Genomic DNA, 23,896 nt, shown 5'->3' with positions numbered 1-23,896 from the left:
CGCATGAGCAGGGGGCATCCCAAGCCTTCCCATTCCTGGAAGTGTCCAAGGCCAGGTTGGTCAGGGCTCGGAGCATCCTGGTGTAGTGGAAGGTGTCCCTGCCTGTGGCAGAGAGGTGGGACTGGGTGGGCTTTATGGTCCTTCAGCCCAAACCATCCCAGGATTCTAACAGTAGTGCCAGAGAAAAGGTTTTCTGGGAACTATTGTGTGGGAAAAATAACTTACAAAGGGGTTTAATTTGGGAAAACTGGCAGGACCTGCCCTGGTGGAGGGTGAGGAGGTGCTGGGGGTGGTGTGTGCTGCTCTGTGTGCCAAGGAGCTAGGGGTTTGTAGGGCAGAACATGGGATGGCCCCAAAGCTGCAGCCCCTCTCGGTGCTGGCGCTGGCTGCTTCAGGTAAGGTCACACACGAAGCTGCCACGTGGCTGCTTTGTTCTGGTTTGTTTGGAAAGATGTTGTCCATTGGCGTTGGAGCACTTTGGTCATTGAGGTCCCTTCCAGCCAGAACCACTCCAGAATCTGGCTGCACACGTTTGCACACATGGTTAACCTCCCTGTAATTTGCATTTTCTCTCCCAGTGCTGCTCACCAGGTGTTGATGTTTTAAAAAGAACTGTTAGGTCGGTGTTGGACATGGCGGTGACACCTGACAGCCCTGAGCCCTCTGTGATGTGTGGGGCTCAGAAGGGGCAGGACAGGAAGCCTGGCAAGGCGGGATCGTGCTCTGAGCAGCGCGGGTGCCGAGGGAACGCGGTGTCCCTGGGGACAGCCCGGGCCCCGTGGCGAGTGGCGGCGCCTCGGCAGACCCGGCACGGCTGTGTCGGTGCTCACGGCAATGGAGCAGCGCCCGCTGGGCCGTGCCGGGCTCCCCTGGGCGGCGGCGGAGGGCTCTGGAGGAGGAGGAGGAGGAGGATGGTGATGGAGATGGAGAGGAAGGAGCGGTGCGGAGCCCGGGCAGCGCCGGCCCGGGGCTGCCCCGCTGCCGGGCTGACGTCAGCCGGGCACGAGGGGACAGCGCCGCTGCCGAGCCCTGACCCGCTTTCCCTTCCCGAGCGAGGGCTTCGCTCGCCAGTTCCCGGCTCTGATCCAGCGCCGCTCCGCGCCAGGCTGTGCCAGAGCCCGCCCCGGCGGGCCCCCCAAACCGGCTCTCCTCCTCCTCCTCGTCCTCCGTGGAAATGCCCCCGCGAGCTCTGCCAACGCCCGTGCCTTTGAGAGGTAAATGAGAGTTGAGTAATTAGCGATGGGGCATTGAGGGGCGAAATTCCTCGGGTTTCTTTTCCATAGCTCTGCTATGGCTGTCGCGCGTCCCGGGCTGGGGACCCTCTGCCCCATCACCCTCCGAGGGGCCGGGACAGGACGAGGCTTCGCCGGCGTTTGTCCATCCAGTCCGTGTGTTTGTGTGTCTGTGTGCACACGCCGGGGCTGCTGTCGCCCTTTTGTGAGCGAAATGGCTGTTTGGTAGCAGCGAGCGAGGGCTCCTTGCCAAGCTGCCTAATTAAGACTAAGCATATGCAGATTCGCCTTGTTTTCAGCTAATGACAGCTGCAAACAGTTATTTGTGGGGCTTGCTGGCGCTGGGTTGGTGACACGAGGCCAGCGACGACCGAGTGATCTGGCCGTGCACAGCAGCAGCACCGTGGGCGAGGGTGTGAGGGGCACCGGCCTCCCGGGCGCTGCTGGGGCCAGCCCGTGCCCTCGGTGCCCTCCGAGGGACCACGCGGCTCAGCCCTGCCTCGGCAGCCTTGGCATCGCCCCCAGCTCCTTGAGTTGGGAGCTGCCAGAGAGGGGATGTTTTGCTTCGCTTTGTTTTGCTTTGTTTTGCTTTGTTTGGTTTTGAGTGTTGCCAGCAGCACAGACGTATCATGATGTTTCACAGGAAAACATAAATATGTGTGCAAACGTAGGTGACATTTGTGGTTCCCCAGCCAGCGGCCTTCAGCAATGCTCTGCCAGCTGAGAACCGAAGCAGAGACTGAGGTGGGAATCCCTCCCCTCAGCCCTGCCCCGAGGGCCGCTGGCAGCCCTCCAGAATCCCGGGCTTCCTGAGGATGCTCTCAGAAAGAGCGCGTTTGCTTTGGGTTTGTCACTGTTGTGATGGCGCTGATGGAAGGACAAGCCTTGCCCAGCACGGGAGGCCTGAGCTCGTGGAACACTCCACACTGTTCTAAGGATGCAGGGAAATGAGGACATGGGCGAGAAGTCACCCTGGAGATATAATTAAGTCCTGTGTGACACACATCCTTCTGGTGAGCTGTGCCTCAGGGCTGGGGTGCTCTCTGTGTCCCTGTCCCCACAGCCCACCAGGAGTGGATGTGCTCGGGTCTGGAATAGAGGATTTGAGGATCCCAGTCCTGCACATCCATTCCAGCTGTTTCTAACCCAGGGCACAGGGCAGGGGTGAGGGCCAAGGGCAGCTCTGCTCTGCCCCATGGGCATGGGATAGCCCAAAAGCTGGGAGCCAGGGCTGGGCTGTGGCCCTGGCCCTGTTTGTCTGCCATTACATGTGCTTGACCCTGAGGACCAGGAGCAAACTGCACTGGGAATCTGAGCTGGGCGGACACCAGCAGCCCGAGGAAGGGAGGATTCAGAGGCACCCCCATCCCATCCCAACCCATCCCATCCCATCCCATCCCATCCCATCCCATCCCATCCCATCCCATCAAGACAGTTTGGGAGAGCTGGGGGTGTTCAGCCTGTGGCACTGTGTTAGGTGATGGAATGTCATCACAGGCCCCCAGCCAGGTAATAATTAGTATTGACTCCATGATTCACAGAAGGCTAATCAATCTCTTTATTATACTATACTTGTTAAAAACCCATTGGTTTTGTAGACAGTTATGATACAGGTGGACCTAATTGGTCCTCTAATTAAAACACCATCACCACTGGCTAATTAAGAAAGCACCCTTTGGTAAACAAATCTCCATAACACATTCCACATGTTCACAATAACAGGTGCAGCAAGTGAAAATAAGAATTGTTTCTCATTCTTTTCTCTGCTGTTCTCCCAGCCTTCCCCAGAACAATGCCTGGGAAAGTTGTGTGCTGCTCTCTGTGGCCAGAGAGCTGCTGCCGCAGTGGAACAGCCTTTCCTGGGAAGCCAGGGCTCAGGATGGGCTCAGGGCTCTCCCCCTGCCCTGCAGGGTCTGAGGGTCCCACCAGGACAGAGACACCCTTGGGCCACGCTGCCCTTCCAGCACGTGGGGGTGGTCGCTGCACCAGCAGCAACTTTTCTATCACTTGGTTTCCTTATTTGGTGTCTCTTTAATAATTAGTGGCAGATTTTGTACTTATGTTTGCAATTATCTGGATGCCTCTGGGGCATGTTCTGCTGGATAATTGAATCTCCTGGTCTGTGACTGCAGGGGTGGCTGGGGAGAGAAGGCTGGAGCCCAGGAATGCTGTGCTGCCTGTTGGTGTCATGTTAAGATAAATTGAGCTTTTTAATTTAAAAAAGAATTACAGGAAACAAAGCATTTTGCTTTGCTGTCCTCAGCACAAGCTTTGCTGTAGCCTGGACTAGAGAGGAAAATGTGTGATTATCAGTAATTAACAGGATAAATGCTTTAATTAGATGCAGTGGGTCTCCATGTGCCCAGCTCCAGTGGCTGACACTGGGGAGTTGGCAGTGGGGATGGGGGTCCTGGACAGACAGATGGATGCTGTGGGCAGGAAAGGGGCTGTGCCCAGCACCCTGTGCTGGTGCCAGGACCCAGCTCTGTGCAGGGCGTGTCCCTGTCCCCCAGAGGGGTCTCAGTGTGTCATTTCTTCTGTCAGAGCGCGTGACATTGGCATGTAGAGTGCCAAGAGAGGGAAAAGGAACCTCCATGTCAGAGCTGCTCTCGAGGGTAAGTGCAAAACTGCTTGGCTTCTAAACCTTTCTAATTTAGGGAGATTCAGTGAAATCCGTTCCATTAGCATTGCTAATTCTGATAGGGCCTGGCAGGGCATCAGAGAATCACAGACTGGCTGGGGTTGGCAGAAACCTTACAGTTCCACTCCCCTGCCATGGGCAGGGACACCTTCCACTAGAACAGGGTGCTCCAAGCCTCATCCAGCCTGGCCTTGGACACCAGGGGCAAGGGGGTCCATGTGTCCGAGCCCAGGGACGGCCACTGGGGCTGGGGGCTCTGCTCCCCCATGAGCCCCTTCAGCTCTGCAGGCTGCAGAGCAAGGAGAGACCCTCCAAGTGCACCTGTGCTGTGTCTGCGTGTAGGTAATGGAGGAATTGGCAAATCATGCCCAGGAAAATGTAACCAGGGATCTTGGGAGCAGAGAGGAACAGGAAAGAGGTGCTTGAAGTCTGATTTTAAAGGTGGTCTTGGTCCCACACGAAGGCAGCCAGGCTGGGTGTGGCACAAGAAATGGAACAACTTCAGTTTCAGGTCCAGGTCTGTCAGGAGTTCAGGGGCTGAGGTCACTGCCATGGGCACCCCCGTGCTGGTTTGGGGGGACCGAGGTGCCCTGGGCTGGGGGCAGCAGCTGTGACCCCCCATCCGCGGGGCTGGGCACTTGGCCAGGCTGGCACCGCAGAGCCGGCCCACGGGCACCCAGAGCTGCAGGTTGGCTGATGCCGGTGCTTTTCCTCCCCTTGTGGCTCTCCAGAGCGGGATGCTGCTGGCATTGGCCCCTCCTGCCCCGGCGATGCTGCGGGAGCCGCGAGTGCTCTGCCAGCAGCACCTCCCGAACCAACACAGGGCCCCACGGCGGGGGTGAGGCACCAGCCCTGGCACCCCGTGCCCAGCGAGGCGCTGGCACGGCCACCACTGCCATAAAACTGCCCTGTGCCAGTGCTGCGGTGCCAGCAGCTGCCCAGCAGTGACCCGGGCAGGACCGCCGAGCACGGGCTGCAGATGGAACGCGAGGTTGGCTCGGTGGCTCTCTGTCCCCCGGTCCCGGCCTGTGCCCGGCGCGGTGTTTGCTCCTCTCCGCGGCTCCCGGGAGCTGCCGGCAGCGTGTCCCGCGCTCCGTGTGCCGGGAATGCCGATGAGGGCCCAGCCCGCAGCGAACAGCGCGGGGAATGCAGAGCAGCGCGGCGCGGGGAGCTGGGCTGGAGCTGCTGCCCAATTAGCTAAGCTAATTGCGAGTGAGGAGGGAGGGCTGGCAGGGACCGCCGACCCTCTCCACAGAGCCGGGGGCTCTGATCCTGCTGCGCTGCTGGATTTCCAGAGGGAAGGCGCTCCTCTGTATTTCCCTGATCTGTGCGTCAGTGTGCAGGCAGAGCTGGGGTGGAATTACTGCCGGTGGATGCGCAGTGGGGCCGCGGCAGGTTTGTAACCCTGTCCTTGTGCCAGTGTCACATCCCCGTGCCCCGCCTGCCTCCGGGACGTTGTGACAATCCTGCTGTTGCCCAGGGAAGGTCGGTCAGGAGGGAGATACTTGTTTGTGGAATTGCAGAAATGCACGTGCCTTGCTATTTTCTGCTTGAAATTAAGAAATAATGCAAAATTCTGCTCCTGATATGGCAGGAACGAGCCTCAGGAAGTATCCTCAGCTGTTTCTGGCTGGGAAAACAAGACATACATCGGCATTTTTAACTATAAGTGTGTGCATGTAGATGTACCAGGGTTCTATAGGGGCGGCAGGGTGAGCCCCAGCCCGGTGCCTTGTGCAGCCGTGGGATGGGCGGGTGCGCACAGAGTCCCTCCCGACCTGCTGTGACAGATTCCAGCTTGATGGAGGCACAAACACCACCTCACAAGAGCGGTGTGGATTTGGTTATCAACAAAGGACGGATTCAGACGGCGCTGGCGCCGCTCCAAGCGCGGGAGCTGCTGAGGAGCGTGGAGGGTGTATTAACTATTCATCAAAATCTTGGCACTTCATTCCCGGCTCTTGCTCTCCTGCCCCCTCCCCTGGAAATTATTTGGTCCTAAATGTTAAAAGCCTGATTCGAAAATTAATCATTTCATTAACCCCTTTATAAATTAGGCTTTTACAACTAAGTTTTTTAGGGCCGTCGCAAAATGGGTCGCGGTGGAACTTCATCAGGTTTGCTCCTCACGTGAGCCCTGACCCCAGCACGTGATGGTGCCACCGATACTCGCGGCAGCATGTGACCCTAAATGCTACGTGAGCACAAAAAAGAAATTAAATTCAAAACTCTCGGCAGGTTTGTCTCCTGCCTTCACCTGGCCGGCGTGGCGGAGCCGTGCCCGCGCTGCCAAGCCCTGCCCTCCGCCGGCAGCGCGGCTCCCATTCGGTGAGTGAGCGAGCACATCCTTCCAGCAATTAATCGCCGCTGCCGCCCGCTTCATTAGCATCTCATTAGCATGCGGGGCACGCGCGGACTCCTCGCGCCCCCGAGCGGCCCCGGCCGGGCAGGGTCAGGCGTGAGGGCGGGGAGCTTTCTCCGGCCGCTGTCCGAGTGTCCGTCCGCACTGTCCTGGTGCTCCAAAGGGCCCTCGGGGCGGGGCGCAGGGCGCTCCGCCAGCTCCGCTGCCCCGTGCCGGGGCTCAAAGCGCGGCGTGCCCTGCCTGGGGGGCTTGGGGGTTCCTCCGAGGGCGCTCGGTGCGGGCGCTCGGCGGGGATGCCGGGCTGCCATTGGAGCGGCAGCTCCCAGACAATGCGGGTTTTGTTTCAGCGCTCACCCGGTGCCTTGTCGCTCCCCAGTGATGTTCCCAGCGATGCCCCGCTGATCCCCCGCCGGAGTGGGGCCGCCCGCTCTCCCCGGCGGCTGCTCTGGGAGTGGGGCTGAATCCGCGGGGCCGGGGCCGGAGGGAGCCGCCGTGGGCGCTGCCCGTCATTAGGATGCAAGTCCATCGCCATCTCCCTGGAGACCATGGGAACAGAGGCCGGCTGAATCGCGGCTGGCAGAGGGCAGCTGCGTGCCGGGCGGGGGATGAATTACTGCCCTGCGCCGCCTTTGTTGCCGCTGTCAGCAGCGACGGGAGCGGGGCAGAGCGCCCGGGGCACGGCGGGCACTGACCGGCCCCGCGCACCCGCCGCAGGCTCAGCCGCCGGCAGCGATTTCGCGTTTTCTGTCCTTGAACTAATTATTCACAAAAGCTCTTTGGGGCTGACACCGATAGGAGCTGCCGATCCCGTGCGGGGCTGTCGCGGCTGTGATCCCGTATTTAACACTCGGAGCGTTCCTGGGCCGCTGCGAGCCCTTTGTGCCGCCGAAGGGAGCCATGTGCTGCAGAGGCATCTCTGAGGATCCCGCTGGAGCAGCAGAGAAAGGCATTTCTGGGCGCTGCTGGATGCGCTGCCACCCCCCGGGCTCCGGCCGGACGCCTGGGACGCGCGGCAAACGCGGGCTCCTGTTTGGAGTCGGGATTTGCCATCTGCGGGAAGGAGCTCCACAGGCTTTTCATTGGCACCAGCGTCCGCCCTGCCCTGCTCTCGCATTCGCTGCCGCTCCCAAACCCGCTCCCGTTTAATTCCATCCGAGGGACGGCGGTGGCGCTGCTGGAGGATGATTTTCCCTGCTGCTCGCACAGATTGTCTCTGCCTGGCAGGCGGCTGTCCCTGGGCTCACCAGCCAGCCCCCAGCCCCCGCTCGCCCTCCCGCAGCACTTTGCTCACATTCTGGATTTTTATTGGGTTTAATTGGCTCTGTAATAGTTTCATGGCAGGAATTCTGTTCCCGTCAAAACCTGCTCCTGTGAATGCTCCCCTGGGGTAGGAGTGAGGTGGGTGTGAGGGAGAGGATGTGCTGGAGACCCCGGTGCCATCTCGGCATCCTCGCCTGCTGTGCAGCCCCGTGGGGCACCTGCAGCCCCGGGGTCTCACCTGCAGCCCCGGATACGGCTCCTGGCAGGCACCAGCTGTGCTGAGGGACAGCCACATCCCACTGCAGGAGATCCTCAAGCCACAGAGCCAGAGCCACCCCAGGCAGGGAGACTTCCTCCCCTCTCCTCCTCCTCGCTCCCTCCCAGCTCTGGAGCTGACAGCTCCCAGCCCTGCCACCCTGTTGTGCTCTGCTCCCGCTGCTCCCTGAGGATCAGAGCTCCAGGGCTGCTTCTCCTCCAGCCCCTCTGGCTGCTTCCAGTGCAGTTCGTGTGCTGATCTCTCCTAAGGGACTGGGACCCGCAGAGCTGGGGAGATTCCTGATGCAAAGAGAGGGGGCAGCCGCTCTCCAGCAGCCACCACCAGGGACCTTCCACCAGGACCTCCCTCCAGCACCAGGGACCTTCCACCAGGACCTCCCTCCAGCACCAGGGACCTTCCAGCAGCTCTCCTTGGACTGTGGCTTTCTGTCTGCTCATCCCTCCTTGGACTGTGGTTTTCTGTTTGCCCAGCTCTCCTTGGACTGGAGTTTATTCATTCCCCTGCTTCTCTCACCCAAATGGGCAGGGCTGGGGCTCCCCCCTCCCCAGCCAGGGCACAGCTGGGCCCAGACACGCCTCTCCAGGCACCCCCAGCCGCTGCACCGAGTCTCTGGGATCCTCGGCACACAAAGCAGAGCTCTCCCTTTTGGTTTAATAAGTATCTGCAAATGTCATAAAAGACATGATAATGAAATATCAGATGCAGGAAAATGAGTAGCCAAAGGCATTGGAAACAGGGACGAGAGTAAACGCAGTAGATTAAGACACTAATTCCCATTCCTTGTATGCTCTCCGTCTTTCCCGTGTATGACAGACAGCAATAAATGCCCCCACGTCCCGGGAAGCACTGTCTGCCTCTCCCTGCCCGATTGTCACCGCGGGTGCCCACAGCCCTAGCAGCCCATTTGTCCTCCAGATCCGATGCTCTGTCACTCTCCGAGGAGAGGCTGCGCCGGCTCATCCCCACTCCCACGGCCAGCACTCGCTTAAAGGGCAGGTCAGATTCCAATGGTGATGGCTAAGTTTCATTTTTACTGCTCTCAGGTATTTCTGCAAACTAAAGACCCAAATTGTGCCTTTGTTTGGACCGTGCAACAAAGCAACAGGAGCAGAAACAGAACCTGAAGAGAAAATAGTCTCAGGGATTTTGGAGCAGCTGGCAGGTCCTGCTGCAACTCTGACACAGTGAGAGATGGGCGTGGGGATTTTCTTCCAAATGCAGCTTTGGAGCAAATCGCCTGCCAGGAAATTGCCAAGCCCAACACAGCACTGTGAAGGCGGGAGCACGATCAGCTACAAGGTGATGGATGTGTTAATGTTGTAACAGGCCAACTACCCCATAAATAATTTGCTGGGTTCTGGAGAAACTGACCTGGTCACAATGGCAATAAAGGGCTGTCCCCTGGGCTCTGCTCCAGAGGTCCACAATCCTCCCATGGAAAGGCTTAAGTGGCTTTTAACAATGTCTATTTTATATTGTCAGAGCCCAGGGCCGCTGTCTGTGCAAACACCATCGCTCCAGCTCAGGGATGTTGCAGCTAAAAGGGCCAGAAATGATCAGTGGGTGTGACAGGCATGGCTGAGCTCTGTGCTTGCTCTGTGGGCAGCAGGGCCTGTGTGTGGAGCATCCTGCTGGGAGCTCAGCTGGGTGGGAAGCTGAGCAGGGGAGGATGACCAGCCTGGGCACTTCACAGGAGCCCACCAGGGATGGGTCCACAGCCACCAGCAGCTCTTCTGGGCAGGTGGAGCCCAGGCTGCAGCCAGGAGACTGTGCTGTCCTGCTGGGTTCATCTGTGTACTGGCTGTTCTGCTTCTGCACTGAGTGTCCCTCTGGTGTGCTGGCTATTCTGCTCAGGTTTTGGGTGCTCCTGGGGCACACTGGGTGTTCCTGACATTTACCAGGTATTCTTCTTCCATACTGGGTATTCCTCTCCTGCGCTGGACATCCTCACCCTGCGCTGTGTCACTCTGCAGTGCTGCTGCTGCTGTGCTCTTTGGCCTCCTTGCCATTGTGCGCCAGGCTGGTCGTGGCCTCTGCAGCTCTACCCACAGCCACCGTGGAGATGCTTTTGGATTTCTCTGTGCTACTCCTTGGTCAGTTCCCACGTTTGTCCCGGGTTGCAGCAGTGCTCAGCTCTGAACATGTGGAGCTGGGGAATTCCCTCCCTGGCAGCAGGGGCAGGGGCAGAAATCCCCCCTGGGCAGTGACTGGCACCACGTGCTGCCCTCTGCCTCTCTGCGGGCCCTGCTGAGCCCGACCCGCCGCCGCTGGGGCTCCCTGCCGTGGCACAGCCTCAGCGCAGCTCCTTCCCCTCGGAGCATCCCCTGCCCCGCCGGCCCCTGCGCGCACGGCTTCGTCCCGGCCACCAGAGGCAAGGGCGGCTGCCGCGAAAAGTAAATTGTATATCCTTGCCCCTGTTTTTGCAAATGAGTGTAACTGTCAACTGCAGAATAAATGACACCTAATTACTGTTGGGGGGAGTTCAGGCAGGAGGGCTTGGCTGGGAGGGGATCACAGGGAAGCTCCAGCGCTGGTGGAAAATGAGCAAGATGCCGGCTGTAAGGAACCATAATTACAGAGGACTGACACACTGTGAGCTGTTTATGGTAATGAAGCGGTGCATCAAATCAAATTAACCTTAGTTATTTAGCACAGAATGCACCGAGGACTTGGCTCACTAGACGCTAAATCCAAATCCGGAGCCGTGCCCAAGCCGAGGAAGCGGCTCCAGCGTCGTTTTGATTTAGGATTCGTTCAGAGAGCGGCCGCAGCGGCGGGACGGCGATGGCGAGGGCGATGTCGGGCGGAGCGGCGGCGAGGGGAGCCGGGGGCCGCCGGGGGCCGAGCCCCGCAGCGTGCGGCACCATGGAGCCCCGCACGGCGCTGCGCCCGCCGCCGGAGCGGGGCCGCGGCCAGGTCAGTGCCGGGCCCGGGACGGGGAAGCGGCCGGGGGGGGACCCTCGGTGCGGCGGGTCCGGCCGCGGCCCGGGATGTGCCCGCTTCGGGATGTGCCCGCTCCGGGCTGTGCCCCCTCCTGTCCCCGGGATGCGCCCGCTCCGGGCTGTGCCCGCTCCGGGCTGTGCCCGCTCCTGTCCCCGGGATGTGCCCGCTCCGGATGCCCGCTCCTCCCCGGATGGCCCGCTCCGGGCGCCCGCTCTGCCGGGCCCCCGTGTCCCGCCCCCCCATTTCCCCAGTGTCCGCCCCGGGCTGTGCCCGCTCCTGTCCCCGGGCTGTGCCCGCTCCCGGCCCCGGCAGAGGTGCGGGCGCGCTGCGCTGCCGCCGCTCTCATTTCTCCTCTCTCCTCCCCACCAAGGCTGCGGCGCGCAGGAGGAGCGCTCCCGCCGGGATCCCTTGGCGCTGACGGGTGAGTAACCTTTCCAATTAACCCAAAGGCGCTGGGAAAGATTGATGAGCTTTCGGAACAAGGGTCCCTCTGTGCGCCGGGCTGCCGCCGCGTTCTGTGCGCTGGAGAGAGGGATCGCCGTGCGCCGGGGATGCCGTGCCCCCGGGATTGCCGTGCCCCGGGATTGCCGTGTCCCGGGATTGCCGTGCGCCGGGATTGCCGTGCCCCGGGATTGCCGTGCGGGTGATGCCGCCGCAGCTCCGCTGGGACCGGCGGGTCCTGCCTGGGGCGCCCCGGCGAGCGGCAGAAGGGCGAAGGCACCTCCGGGCAGCGGTTCTGTGAATGGTGTTACTGCGCTGTTTGTGCCGGCGGCGTTTCTTTGGACGGCGGGGGAGGCAGGAGGGGGCGGCAGGCTCCGGTCGGGGATCCCGGGCTCCGGGGTGGCTCAGGGGCGGGCAGAGCCGGGCTGGCTCTGCCCGGCAGGGATGGGTGGTGCTGGCAGCGAGCAGAGCTGGTTTGCCCGGCACGGAGCGCCGTGGGGAGCTGCCAGCTGCTGGCGCGGCCCAACAGGTGGTTTTGAATGGGTTTGGATTAGGAAATGTTTATTCAGTGCCCTGCGTGCCGGCGGGGGCCTCTGGGGAGCCGAGTCGCTCCTCGGGGAGAGGATTCCTCTGCAGGACTTCCCACGTGTTGGAACAACACCAATTGCATCTCCAGCCAAAGCTTTCCTCTGTGTATTTCGCGGAGTTCCATGATTTTGGAGTGCCTGCAGTCAGGTCTCTCCTGAATTAAATTATTTCCAGGGACCTGGTGCTCCCCTCCCGGGATGCCAGACCTTACCCAACAGCATTTACAGTGCTGAACTGCCCTGCAGCTCCTCCCAGCCTCTCATGCTCAGCCCTGAGCACAGATGAGCACCCCAGGTGTTATCCCAGCAATTCCTCCCCCAGCGCAGACTCTGAGTCCTGCTCCAAGGTGGAGGCGTTGGATTTTGTGGTTATGAGTTCATTTCCATCAATATGAAAATGCTGTGAGAGTCCAGAGAGTTAATCACTACTGTAGAGGAATAAAGAGCAGAGATTTCCTCTAATCCCCTTTAAATGGCCTCCAAATGAGGACTCCACAAAGATGACTAATGACAGACATGATTAAACTAATTTAGTAGGTGAAGCTTCAATGGAAGCCCCTAAGCCCAGGTACAGCCTTGGGGCCCAGCTCCTGAGCTCACTCACATCTCCCCAATGGGATGCTAAATCCAGTTTCAGTTAATAGCCAGCTGCATCCTCATCCCTCACCTGATCCTGCCCCTCGAAGGGTTCCCACTGAACACACACCAGTCTCTCACCAGCTGACATTAGCAATGAAAGAGAAAGTCACCGGAATTTCTCCGGGGATCTCGGGAATGTCTGGGGACCTCTCTGAAGAAGGTGCCCTTCCAGGCCCACAACATACCAAAACCTCTGCAGAGAAAAGGGCAAAACTGGGGGTCCCATCCTCACAGCACTGGGAGTGATTAATGGGGTACCAGTGTAGTCCATCTCGCTTTTGTTTAATTATTTTTTTGTATCTCTCGTGTCTCCCCAGACCCGAGCAGGCAGGGATGGTTTGATGGATTATTTATGATACCCAGGTCAACACGTCCAAGTGTTGCTGCCTCATGATTTGCTGTGCCACAGAGGCCAATAGAGATGCCTTGTGTTATTAATTATGCCAATACATTTTCCTGTGTGTAGAGCAGTGTGATTAATTGGGCTGTGCAGGCAGGGCTGCAGGCCTGTGCTGAGGCTGTTTGTTCTCAGGTGGAGGTGGCTGGAAGGGGGAGCAGGCAGCAAAATCTGCGCTTGGTCTCAGTCCTTCTCTTCAGAGCATTCAGGGGGAGATACAATTCCTGACATTGCAATTTGCATGCCGGGGAGCCACGGGGCTGCAGGGAGCTGCCTCTGGCTGGGCAGCTGGTCCAGGGGCATGGGCAATGCCAGAGGGACCACAAGATGCCACCCAGCCCCTCGTGTTTAGCACTGCAGGGGTGGGTTACACTTACATTGCAGAGACTCGTCTGTTCTCACTGAACTTCTGAAAAGTGGATCCACAAAGTGTTCCTGTAACCCATCCCATTTTCTTTTGCAAGCTCAGAGTGCAGAGTCTGTGCTGTGCTGAGCATGGCCCCATCCAGCCAGGGTACAGCACCCACAGGGGCACAGGAGGGCTGGACCCCATCCCAAGTGGTATCCCAATAGCTGCTACAGTCTGCAGGGTGGACACAGAGCACAGCGTTTGCAGATTAGCCACAGTGTGAAAATATTCATAGAAAACCTTTTTTTTTGGCAGAAGCCTCCTCAGCTTGCCAGGCCCATTTACCCAGTGTCAGGGCTTCAGCGTCCCTGGCAGCCTGAGCTGTGTCCCCCTGTGCCACAGCCAGCAGCAGCGCCTGGGCAGTGTGGTGCCCAGCCCAGCATCCCCTGAGCCTGGCAGGCGTGGTGCAGCCTGCAGAGCCCAGCTCTGCTGGGCTTCCCGTGGGGATGCTCCTGTCCTTGTCCCTGCGGCCCCGCCTGCGGGGGGGCTGAACCCTCTCTGTCCTTTGTCTCCATGAAGGTCAGAGCAGAGCCGTCACCCTTTAAATGCCAAGACGAGTGTCCCACCCTCCGGTGCCAGAAGACTGGGAACAGTAAGGCAGCTGCTCACTCTTCCACATGGTTGCTCTGTGCTTGCATGTGTGCTGGGTTCACTCTGCCTTTTTTGGCCCTCCTTGTCACGAGTGTGATTTTGATGGTTTGTGTCTTCCACGCCACTTAGGCCTGGCAGTCACACAAACCCCTGTGCTGGTGGTGGGAACTGCCCTGTCCTCCCACTGATCTCACAGACCCTGAGCTGCCATTTCCCCATCACCACGTTATCCCTGAGGCAGGAAAAGCAGAGCAAGGGCTGAGGAGCAGTCCTGGCTTCCCCAGCATCAGAACCCCTCTGAGTGCATGCAGCAGCCCTTTGGGCTGTTAGAAGCTCCAGCCACAGTCAGAAATCCTTCAGAAAAGGAGCTGCTAGTGCAGAGACTCGGAGCTGTCAGGGATTTATGTGCTCTGCGCAGCAGGAGCTCCCCGTGCCGTACCTGGGGAAGCACCGTGCACACCGTGACCGCTGCCAATTTCACAGCGCTGTGAGCTCACCCTCGCTGAGCTGGGGAGATGAAAAATGTCTCTATTAAGGAAAGTCCCAGGCCCCTGGCTAGGAGCTAAATGTTGCTTTAATGTGTGCAGGGAGGGCAGGGAGGGAGCCACGGTGGCTGTACACAGACTGTACATGCTGCAGCACATGGACACTGTGTGCCCACCCGTGTGTGGTACATGGACACTGTGTGCCCACCAGTCGTGGACCCCCCCCCGTAGTACACGCCTGTGTGCCCACCCCTGTGCCACGGACACTGTGTGCCCACCCGTGTGGGTACATGGACACTGTGTGCCCACCCGTGTGTGGTACACGGACACTGTGTGCTCACCCGTGTGCACGGACCCTGTGTGCCCACGCTGGCGTGTGAGGTCCGGACCTTGTGCACCCCTGTGCCCCCCGTGGTGGTACCTTTCCGGCTGCCCCAGCACAGCCGGGGGAATTCCCTCCCCAAGGGCCTTTCCCTCCCGCGTTTACATCCTCGCTAACCCTGGAGCTGAGTGGAGCCCGGAGCCTCCTGCGGCTCATGCGGCCCCACGGCTCGCCCAGGGCCCCGTTATTATCCCGCATCCCTGTAATTAGCTGCTTAGGCTCTGATTGCCCCATTGTCCGCTGGATGGGTTTAATCGTTCTTTTCTCCTACAGTGGCAATTTTGTTCCAATTAATTATTTCAGTTTGAACAGCAATAGCTGGTTGAGTTTCGAGAGAAATTAAAAGGGTAGGGAAGGATAATGAGGAGCGAGCTAACTAGGGAGAGGTTGCAGACAGGGCTGCGCCGGGCCCTGCTTCCCATCCAGCCTCTGGCTGGCTCCCCGGAGAGCTCATAGGGCCGGGAAAGGCTCCTGGGAGGCAGCTCGGGGATCTCTCACCCTGAGCCAAACACTGCCATAAAGCACTGAGACATCACACATGTCCCTCACTAACACCGGGATCACCCAGCAGTGTAGGTGACATCCTCAAGGTGATTTTGGACAAGATTGATCTGGATTCCTAAAAGTTTAAAAACAAATAAATTTAGGGTTAGCCAAGGTTTTGAAGGGAGTGAAAAAAATATTAATGCCTTTCAAGATTTGCAAAAACGCTGCCTGGGAAATTCATGTATAATTCAATGAATTCCAGAGTAGTTTGGATATTTAAATTATATACGGTGAAAGCAATAAAAAATCTGCATTTCCTCACTCTGAGCCCCCCAGACACAGCTCTCCCCAGCACCCCCTCCCCAAAGGCAGCTCCTGCCTCTGTCCTCCGGAGCTATCGAGCCTCCTGGCTCTGAGGAAATGGAGTTGGACTGGGAAAACACCGCCGAGCGCGGCTGCTGCTCCCTGCCCAGCTGCCGAGCAGCGTTGCCAGGGCGATGGGCTCGGCGGGGGCACCGACCCCACTGCCCGCAGAGCCCCAGCAGAGCCGGGGGGCCGAGCTGGGCAGGGAGGATGGAGCTGAGCGGGGAGGATGGAGCTGGGCAGGGGAGGATGGAGCTGAGCGGGGAGGATGGAGCTGAGCGGGGAGGATGGAGCTGGGCAGGGAGGATGGAGCTGAGCGGGGAGGATGGAGCTGAGCGGGGAGGATGGAGGAGCCGAGCTGGGCAGGGAGGATGGAGCTGAGCGGGGAGGATGGAGGACGGAGCTGGGCAGGGAGGATGGAGCTGGGCAGGGAGGATGGAGCTGGGCAGGGAGGATGGAGCTGAGCCGAGCTGAGCAGGGAGGATGGAGCAGCCGAGCCCGCAGCGCTGACACGGAGGATGGAGGGATCTCATCCTCTCATCCCCCGCCGCCGCCTCTCTCTCGAGGTCTCAGGGGCTGCTCTGGCCTTTCTGCACCTTTCCCTGTGTTCGGTGCCATCCTTCAAAGCCCCTGGATGTGTCCGTCTCCTCTGGCTGGGCCGTGGCAGCTCCCGCTTCTGGCTGCCGCCGGGAAAAAAGGGAAAACACCGCCAAACTGCTCCCCCTGCCCCTCCCTCCAGCCTCCCTCCAGATGCTGTAAATTTTCATTAGTATGCTGTAATTTAATGATCGGTTCCCAAGAGAAAATTATTCTTCAATTTACCAAAACTTCCCCGTTAATTTAAGCATTATAGTGGGGAGCTGGTGCTGGAGCCCGTCCCGCTGCGCCTCCCACCGAGCAGGGACAGGTGAGAGGGACAATTCTAACTAAAATCCCTCGGAAACCTCCCATCCAGGGCTGCAAATGTGTTCCTGGGAGCACCGAAAGCCATTTCCTCCTGAAACACGAGTTTATTTCTCAGCCCCCGGTGTCCTGCAGCAGCAGGGCTGTGTCCCCGCTGTCCCCTCGCGGTGGGGCTGTGCTGGGCAGAGCCTGCTCAGGGGGCAGGAGGGGCCGATCCCGCTCTGGCACAGCCGCTGACAGCAGCAGGGGCCAGGAGAGGCTCCAGTGTCAGCTGAAGCTTCACTGGGTGATTCCCCGCGGTTTCTGAGCAGGGCTGGGGCAGAGGTGGCCGAGGGACCCCTGTGCACAGGACACTCCTGCCCCGGTGGGGCTGCGGCCCCTCAGCCACAGCCAGGGCTGGCAGCGATCTCACCTTTGCCTGGCTCTGGTAGTGAAGGCACAGCTGGCAAATCACAGCCACGACTGGAGGGGAAGCCTGGAGCCTGGGCATGGCCAGGGCAGGGAATGAGCCTGGCTCCCTGCATGGGCCTGGCAGGAGGATGGGGAGGGGAGGATGAGGAGGATGAGGAGGGGGGAGGATGAGGAGAGGGGGACACGGGAGGAGGCCACACTTTGAGCTCCCTGGAGCTGATGGAGGGCAGGACTTGGCCATGGGGCTGCCAAGCGCTGCTGCAGCCACCAAAGGAGAGCTCAGCACCCCTCCAACCCCACTGCACCTGCTGAGCCCCCAGCCTGCCCTGCCCCAGGCGTGGCTCAATTAGAAGGGAAATCTAGTTCCTGTTTAAAAACAAAAGCAGGGGAGCAAAGTCAGTGTTAAATATAGAGATATGATATATAAATGAATCTGACAACTGAGTGAATAAAAAATGAAGGTTTGAATTATTGAAGGGTGGGAGGAGATGGCGCATGCAAATGGCATTAATGTGGAAAGAGGCAGTGCTCAGAACAGGGAGAGGAGGTTTTGAAACGTAATTATTTCTTTTAAGGAAAGGGCTAGACATAAAATAAAAGCCAACAGAGCTGGTGTGTGTTTGTCTCAAAGCCTTTTCTCTCTTGCCTCTCCCTTTATCCTTCTGGCTTTTTTTCCCCTGCAAAGCAAAGAGAGAAATCAAAGATTAGTGCATTTTTTTGGCTTTAATTAAAAGATAAATTAAGTTTTAGTCGCTCACAAGAACAAGTGAGTCCCAGGGATGGCTGATGACAAGCTGCTGCTGCTGAGAGGGCAGGAGCAGGTGTTGGGTAATTGCTTTGGTGGGGACAGGGCTCTGTGGCTGTCACAGCCGTCCCCTGGAATGGGTGGGGACCCCCAGCACTCTGCAGGGGAAGCAGGGCTTGACTTCCATGGAGAAACACGCACCTGGCGCTGCCAGCGTGCCAGGAGGGATTCAGTACAGCTGCCCTGGGCACACACTTGCTGGGGTTTGTTCCTGCTCCTCCCCGTGCTGCAGAGCCCGTGGGGCTGGCTTGGGGAGCATTCACAACTCAGTACTGAAAACAGGAAACTCACTGGTGATTTTTACCAGTGGTAAAGCCGACAAGGAATTCTGGTGGTCAATCTGCAAGCACAGAAAGCGCCCCCATCACCTTCCTCACAGCTGTATTCCTGCCTCCCTGACCCTCTCCAGAACTGAGGGGGCAGCTTATGGGCTCCCTTTCCCTAACTCACAATGTGATGGCTTGGGACGACCTGTTAAAGCTATAGATCTAAGTGTCATTTATTAGAAAAGTGCCTCCCTGGGGATTCTTACCCTGCATTCATTACTTGTGTGTGCTGACAGTGAGCTCTGCTGTGTCTAATCTCTCTTTCTGGCTGTTTGCACAGCCCTCGCTGTGGCAGCACCTGAGTGTCTCCCTTGGCTGAAAAACACGATGCTTTGCTTCCCACTCGCTGTGTGCTCTGCACAGCCACGGGGGCTTCGGGCTCTATGGAAGGATGTGGGGCAGACTTTCCTGTTCCCTTCCAAGAACCAGGGCTGGAGCGGTCTGCAGAGGCTGTGGTGCCACGCAGGGCTCACCCCTGCCCAGGACACTGCTCTGGGGGTGGCTGCTGCCCTGGAGCTGCCTGTGAGCTCAGGCTGCCCTGCCGTGCCCCACAGCAGGGCAGAGTGCCCTGGCACCAGCTCCTGCCTCATGTGGGCCGTGGGCAGGCAGAAGGGAGGGCAGGGTGTTCATGCTGGGCAGCCCAGGAGCTCCCTGGTGCTCCTGCAGCCCGCGCTGGGCAGCCCAGGAGCTCCCTGGTGCTCCTGCAGCCCAGGAGCTCCCTGGTGCTCCTGCAGCCCGCGCTGGGCAGCCCAGGAGCTCCCTGGCCACTGCCTCAGCTGCATCCTGGCAGGACACAGAGCCACTGGGACAGGGCAGGAGCAGCTCCTGCTCCCTGAGGGATAAATGACCCACCAGGCTCACAAATCATGTTCACATCACCAGTCCTCCATGACATAACTCTGCACAGGACTGTCACATCCCCCTGCAGGTGATCTGAGATCCTGGGGACGTGTGGGATGGTTTCTCTGTCTGTGTCCTTGCCCAGGCCAGCCCAGGGGTTTGTGCCCCCTGTATGGACTCATTAAAGCAATATTTCCCTCCAGACAGCTTTTACAACGATGAAATAAGGGGGAAAGAGGATTCCCCCCTGGATCCCCCCTCATTTTCACTGTCTGCTTGGCAGATGCCATTCATGCCACTTGTCCGGCCAGGTCCCGGTCAGTGCAGCGTCTCTGCAGGGCTCGGGCTCTCTCCCTGCCGTGCCTCTCAGCTCCAGGGCTCCCGTGGCTCCCGGGGCTCCCAGTCCGTGCCAGCGCGGTGCTTTCCCCCTCCTCGGCCGCCGTGTCTCCATGGCGACCGCAGCGCTCTCCCTGCCGCAGAGCATCCTCGGCTCGCCGCTTCCAGCGCTGCGTTTGTGCTCCCAGCCTTTGTCTCCCGCCTGGCGCTGGCAGCCGGCCAGGCCAGGCATCCATTTCAAAGCAGCCTTTGTTTTATCGGTGCGGTAGCTGCTCAGAAATCCATGGGATCCAATCCGGGGGAGAACGCGGCGTTTCCTCCCCCAGCCGCGCTGCCCCAGCTGAGCCGCAGCGCCGGGCAGAGGGCAGCAGGACGGGCAGAGCCAGCGGGGGCAGGCGTTTTGCTCCTGCCCCCTCCCCAGGCACAGCTGGCATCTCCTGGCACGGTCGGATGTGCCATCTTCAGCACAGCCCTGTCCCCGAGGCTCGGGGCAGCCGGACCTGCTGAACTGAGACAGGAGTCAAGATTCCAGCCCCCAGAGGGAAAGAGTGCTTGGAGGGAGCTGGCAGCCCAAAGCTGGGATCCTGGCCAGCTTGCTGCCTGTCTCCTGTGTGACTGCCAGCCGTGCCAGAGGCAGGGCAGGGCCAGCTTGCTGGGCAGTGCAATCCATTAATTGTAATATCCATCCTGGCAGGGAGTTCAAGGGAAGGTGTTACACATCTGCTCAGGTGTGCAGACATGGATGCACAGGTATGTGCATGCATCCACGGGTCTGTTATTGAGGGGTTGTGGGGCTCTGGCTTGCAGGCACTCGGGTGCCTGTGGATCTTCCCCAGGGCATAGGGACACAAAGGGGGCAGTGAATGTCCTGGTGCTCCCCAGGGCATCCCTACAGCCCTCAGAGCATGGAGTGAGGCAGGAGGGAAATGAGAGGATAGCAGGAGAGCAGGGAATACTTTGTTAAGGGCAGAAGCAGCAGCTGTATGCCAGCCTTGACCAGAACAAGAAGTCTCCAGGAGAAGCTGTCTCCTGAAAGAGGCGCCTGGGAGGGCAGCAGGAGCTGGGCAGCCCGTCCTGGGCAGCAGCTGGGGGCAGTTTGTGCAGCAGTTTGTCCTGCCCTGCTGCTCTGGGGGCAGGTGGGGCTGGAACCCCTTCAGCCTTGGGCCACATCACTGAGGCTGAGTGTGCCCAGCAGGGCTGCAGCTGGAGCGGGCACGAGGAGCTGATCTCCAGGGTCTCACAGGAGGGACCTCTCATGGTGCTGAACCTCAGACACTGTCCTCAGTGATTCACTGCATGGTTGTGGTGAGATGTAACCACCTCAGCACTACAGTGCCTGCAACTGGGAGCACTGGGAGAATCGGGAGCTCAGGGAGTGCTGGGATCACTGGGAGCATTGGGGTCTCAGGAGTTCAGGGTCCCACAGACAGAGCAGGGCAGGTGCCAGCTGTGGCTCAGGCACGGCAGTGGCTGGAGGAGCCACCCTGGCAGCACTGACATGACTTTGCATGAGGACGCTTCCCCACCTGGAGACAGTCCCAGGAGGCAAAAAGCGCCAGAGCTCTTGCTGTGGTCTGTGGTGCTGCTCGATAAAGCGTGTCCTGGCCCCATTTTATTCTCCATAATTAGGAAACTCAGCAGACTGATCGCTCTCTGAAGCCTAAACCGGAGCATATTGCTGGCACAAAAAGAGCTGGTCTGCGACAGAGCAGGGATTGTTTGTGCCATTTCAGTGAGAAGTGCAAAGAAACAGGTGAAATCTGTTAATGTGGCTCTGCGCTGAGAAAGGGCAGGTGTGAGTGAGGTGATTGATGAGCATTGGTCAGGAAGGGCTGGGGGCTGTCAGACTTGGGGCAGGACAGGGCACAGAGCAGGGGGTGCAGCCAGGGCCAGGTGAGCTCAGCCTGGGACAGGTGAGCTGTGCCCGGCCATGAGCAGGGGGTGCAGCCAGGGCCAGGTGAGCTGTGCCCGGGGCCGGTGAGCTGTGCCCGGGGCCGGTGAGCTGCGCCCGGGGCCGGTGAGCTGTGCCCGGGGCCGGTGAGCTGCGCCCGGGGCCGGTGAGCTGTGCCCGGGGCCGGTGAGCTGTGCCCGGCCGCAGTCCCTGCCCAGCCCTGCCGAACCGGCCCCTCCCGGGCTCCGGGCGCTCCCGCTCCGCTGCCGGGGCTCTGGCGTTTCCTCTGGAGAAGCGGCTCCCGTCTCTCTCACCAATTCGCCAGCCGAGATCAGTCCCGGAGGACGGGTGAGCTCTGCCGTGGGTGTAGCTGGGCTGAGGGCAGGGGAAGCGGTTCCCTCCGTGATCAGCAGTGTTTGCATGAGCCGTCACAAACAGCTGAGTGAGACTGGGGGGCACAAACTGGGGGGAAGCACTTCTCCCTGCATGCATCATCTGTCTTCTGGCTGGTGGTTTGTAGCTCTGGGGGCTCTACAAAAATGCTCCTCTATTTTTTAAATTGTATTTTTGATTAGCAGAAACCTAGAAAAAAGCTAGAAAGAGCCATGGCTGTGGAAGGGAGTCCAGCACGTGCAGAGCCAGCAGACTTCACGTGGGCAAGTTGGCTGAGCCATCCACAGGGCAGATGATGCCCCAGGGCTGGACCCACTGCTGTGGCAGCATCTCCAAGGGCACCTTGGGGGCTGGGGACACCCCCAGCAGCCCCCACGAGGGGTTTGCACTGGGCCATACTCACTGGCACCTGAGCAGTGCGGAGCATGGGGCCTGGGGAGGGCTGCAGTGAGCCCAGCCTGTGATTCCCTTTGGCAGTGCAATGCAGCCCTGGTAAATAAATAAAGATTGGATCTTGTCAGTCTCTTGTTCCGCACCACTCCCGAGCAGGGACGCGAGGCTGCCGTAATTGGCTGGATGCAGAGCGAAATCCAGGCTCAGCGATTCCATTTTGCAGTTGGCAGCCTGCCCACAGGCAGATCAGGGAATGCAAGTTGGACTGGCTTTAAAACACAGGGAAATCCTTCATCTTTGATAAATTTTTTGCTGATTTAAAGGGCAGGATTAAATCCTCATTTAATAACCCCAAGTGCCTGCTCTGCCCTGCCCTGAGCGCTGCCAAGGCGCGGGGCCTGGAGGAGAGGCAGGGAATGTTCTCCCGGGCACAGACGCCTTGGCTGTTTGCTGCTGCTGCAGCCCGTGAAACAAACCCCACTGTGCAAGCCCCACCTCAGCACAGGCTGCTGTTCCTCCCTTCCAGGTCTGTCTCCAGCTGCTTTCAGGGCTGATTGGAAGGCAAGCCCAACGCTTTCTGCTACCGACTTCCAGTTATGTAATTTGTGGGTTTTTCTCCTAATTAAGGATCCTCAGAGCCCCAGATGTTCCCTGTAACACACAGCCCAGCTGACTGCACTGACAGGCTCTGGGGCAGGGGTTGTTTTATCAGGAAGTGCTGCCTGTTCAGTACCTTTATGTTGCCACCTCTTGCCGTTGCCTGGGCTATTTTTAAATCCTTAAATAAAGCGTCTACAGTGGAAAAGAAAGGAGCCTCCTTGCAGAGGAACACAGAGCCACCACATTGACCAGGAGACTGTTTTCCCTTGTCTGTCAAATCAGCTCATTTAGATTATTTAAGTCAAGAGCAATTTTGCAAACAATCTGTTTTGCCGGTGACAGCGGCTCCGCTCGGTGTGGCGACGCTGAATGGAGCGAGCGGCTGCGAGTTATTGACGGCAAATTCTCCACGTCCCCAGGCCCGAGCTTCTCCTGAGACAGCCCCAGCTCTGTTTTCCCCAGACATGAAGCAGAAAGTATTTTCTAACATGTCGGCTTCCTTTGCCTTGAGAGCAAACTGCAGCTGAAGGGGAAGGGTGGAGGGGATGGGAACGCTGAAATGGCGCCAGCTCCTCTTTAACTGTTTTCAGGCAGTGCATTTCTCTGCCTCCTGCAGCTCATTCCCTCGCTCTGATGATAGGAAAATCCTAATTAAGAAGCGAATGGGGATGTGTGCCAGGCTGGCAGGGTGCAGGTGGTGGCTGCTGTTGCTGGGAGAGCGTATTTGGGGATCAGTGCCCAGGAGGGCATGTTTGCCCAGTGGTGAAAGTGTAACTGCACAGCTCCAGCCCTGGCAGCTGCCTGAGTGCGGGCCCGCTGGTTGCCCTTGAGGAGCTGCTTCCATGATTCCTGATTTCTAATGCCATGTGTGAGCAGAGAGCTGCAGAGCCGTGCAAACCCACACAGGGCAGGAGAGCAGTGCCACGGTGAGGAGGGAGCATCGCAGGGGCACGAGCTGGCTCCTCCCTGCACACGCTGCCCAGAGTGCTCCTTCCCACCCAGGAGAGCAGGGGTCCTGGGGCAGGGGTCCCATGAGGAAGAGAAGCACTGACTTTACACAGATAGGAAGATTACACAGATTTATCTACCCTTCAGGCTGGAAGCAGCTCCCAAGCCAGGTGGTTTCGAGCACCATTTTAAGCACAGACATGTTTTGCTGGCCCTTTGCTGGCAGAATCAGAATCTGGGTCCTTGGCAAAGAAGTCCAGAGATCCAAGCATCAGAGAGCACCAAGGGACGAAGAACGAACCAAAGAACTGTGGTAAGCAGGAGAGAAGGTCCCCCAGAACCCCAATTCCCAAATAACTCTACACTCAGCACATATTAAGGCTAAGACCAGGAGCAGTTAACACCTGAGTGCTGCTTCCAGCCAGCAGCCAGTACCACTGCTTTGGATGATGGGCTTCTGCATGGGTGAAGCTCAATCTGCTGCTTCTTCTAGAAGAAAACATTCTTCCCATTTGAAGATTCCTGAATTTCGCTAGTCCTTCTAGGAATTCACCA

The 23,896-nt window shown here is 59.0% G+C and overlaps 1 protein-coding gene across 1 annotated transcript in view; it reads left to right on the top strand.

The window, feature by feature from the left end:
* Nucleotides 1–6,181: 6,181 nt before the first annotated feature.
* Nucleotides 6,182–23,896, top strand: part of TNRC6A (trinucleotide repeat containing adaptor 6A) — a 62,517-nt gene continuing 44,802 nt past the window's right edge. Inside the window, exon 1 of the mRNA XM_030957832.1 lies at nucleotides 6,182–6,201. The gene's annotated coding sequence lies outside the window, so the exon portion shown is untranslated. The remainder of the gene's footprint in view (nucleotides 6,202–23,896) is intronic.

Source organism: Camarhynchus parvulus, chromosome 14, assembly GCF_901933205.1.
Source record: "Camarhynchus parvulus chromosome 14, STF_HiC, whole genome shotgun sequence".
Lineage (NCBI taxonomy): Eukaryota > Metazoa > Chordata > Aves > Passeriformes > Thraupidae > Camarhynchus > Camarhynchus parvulus.
This window is presented reverse-complemented; position numbering and strand designations above follow the sequence as displayed.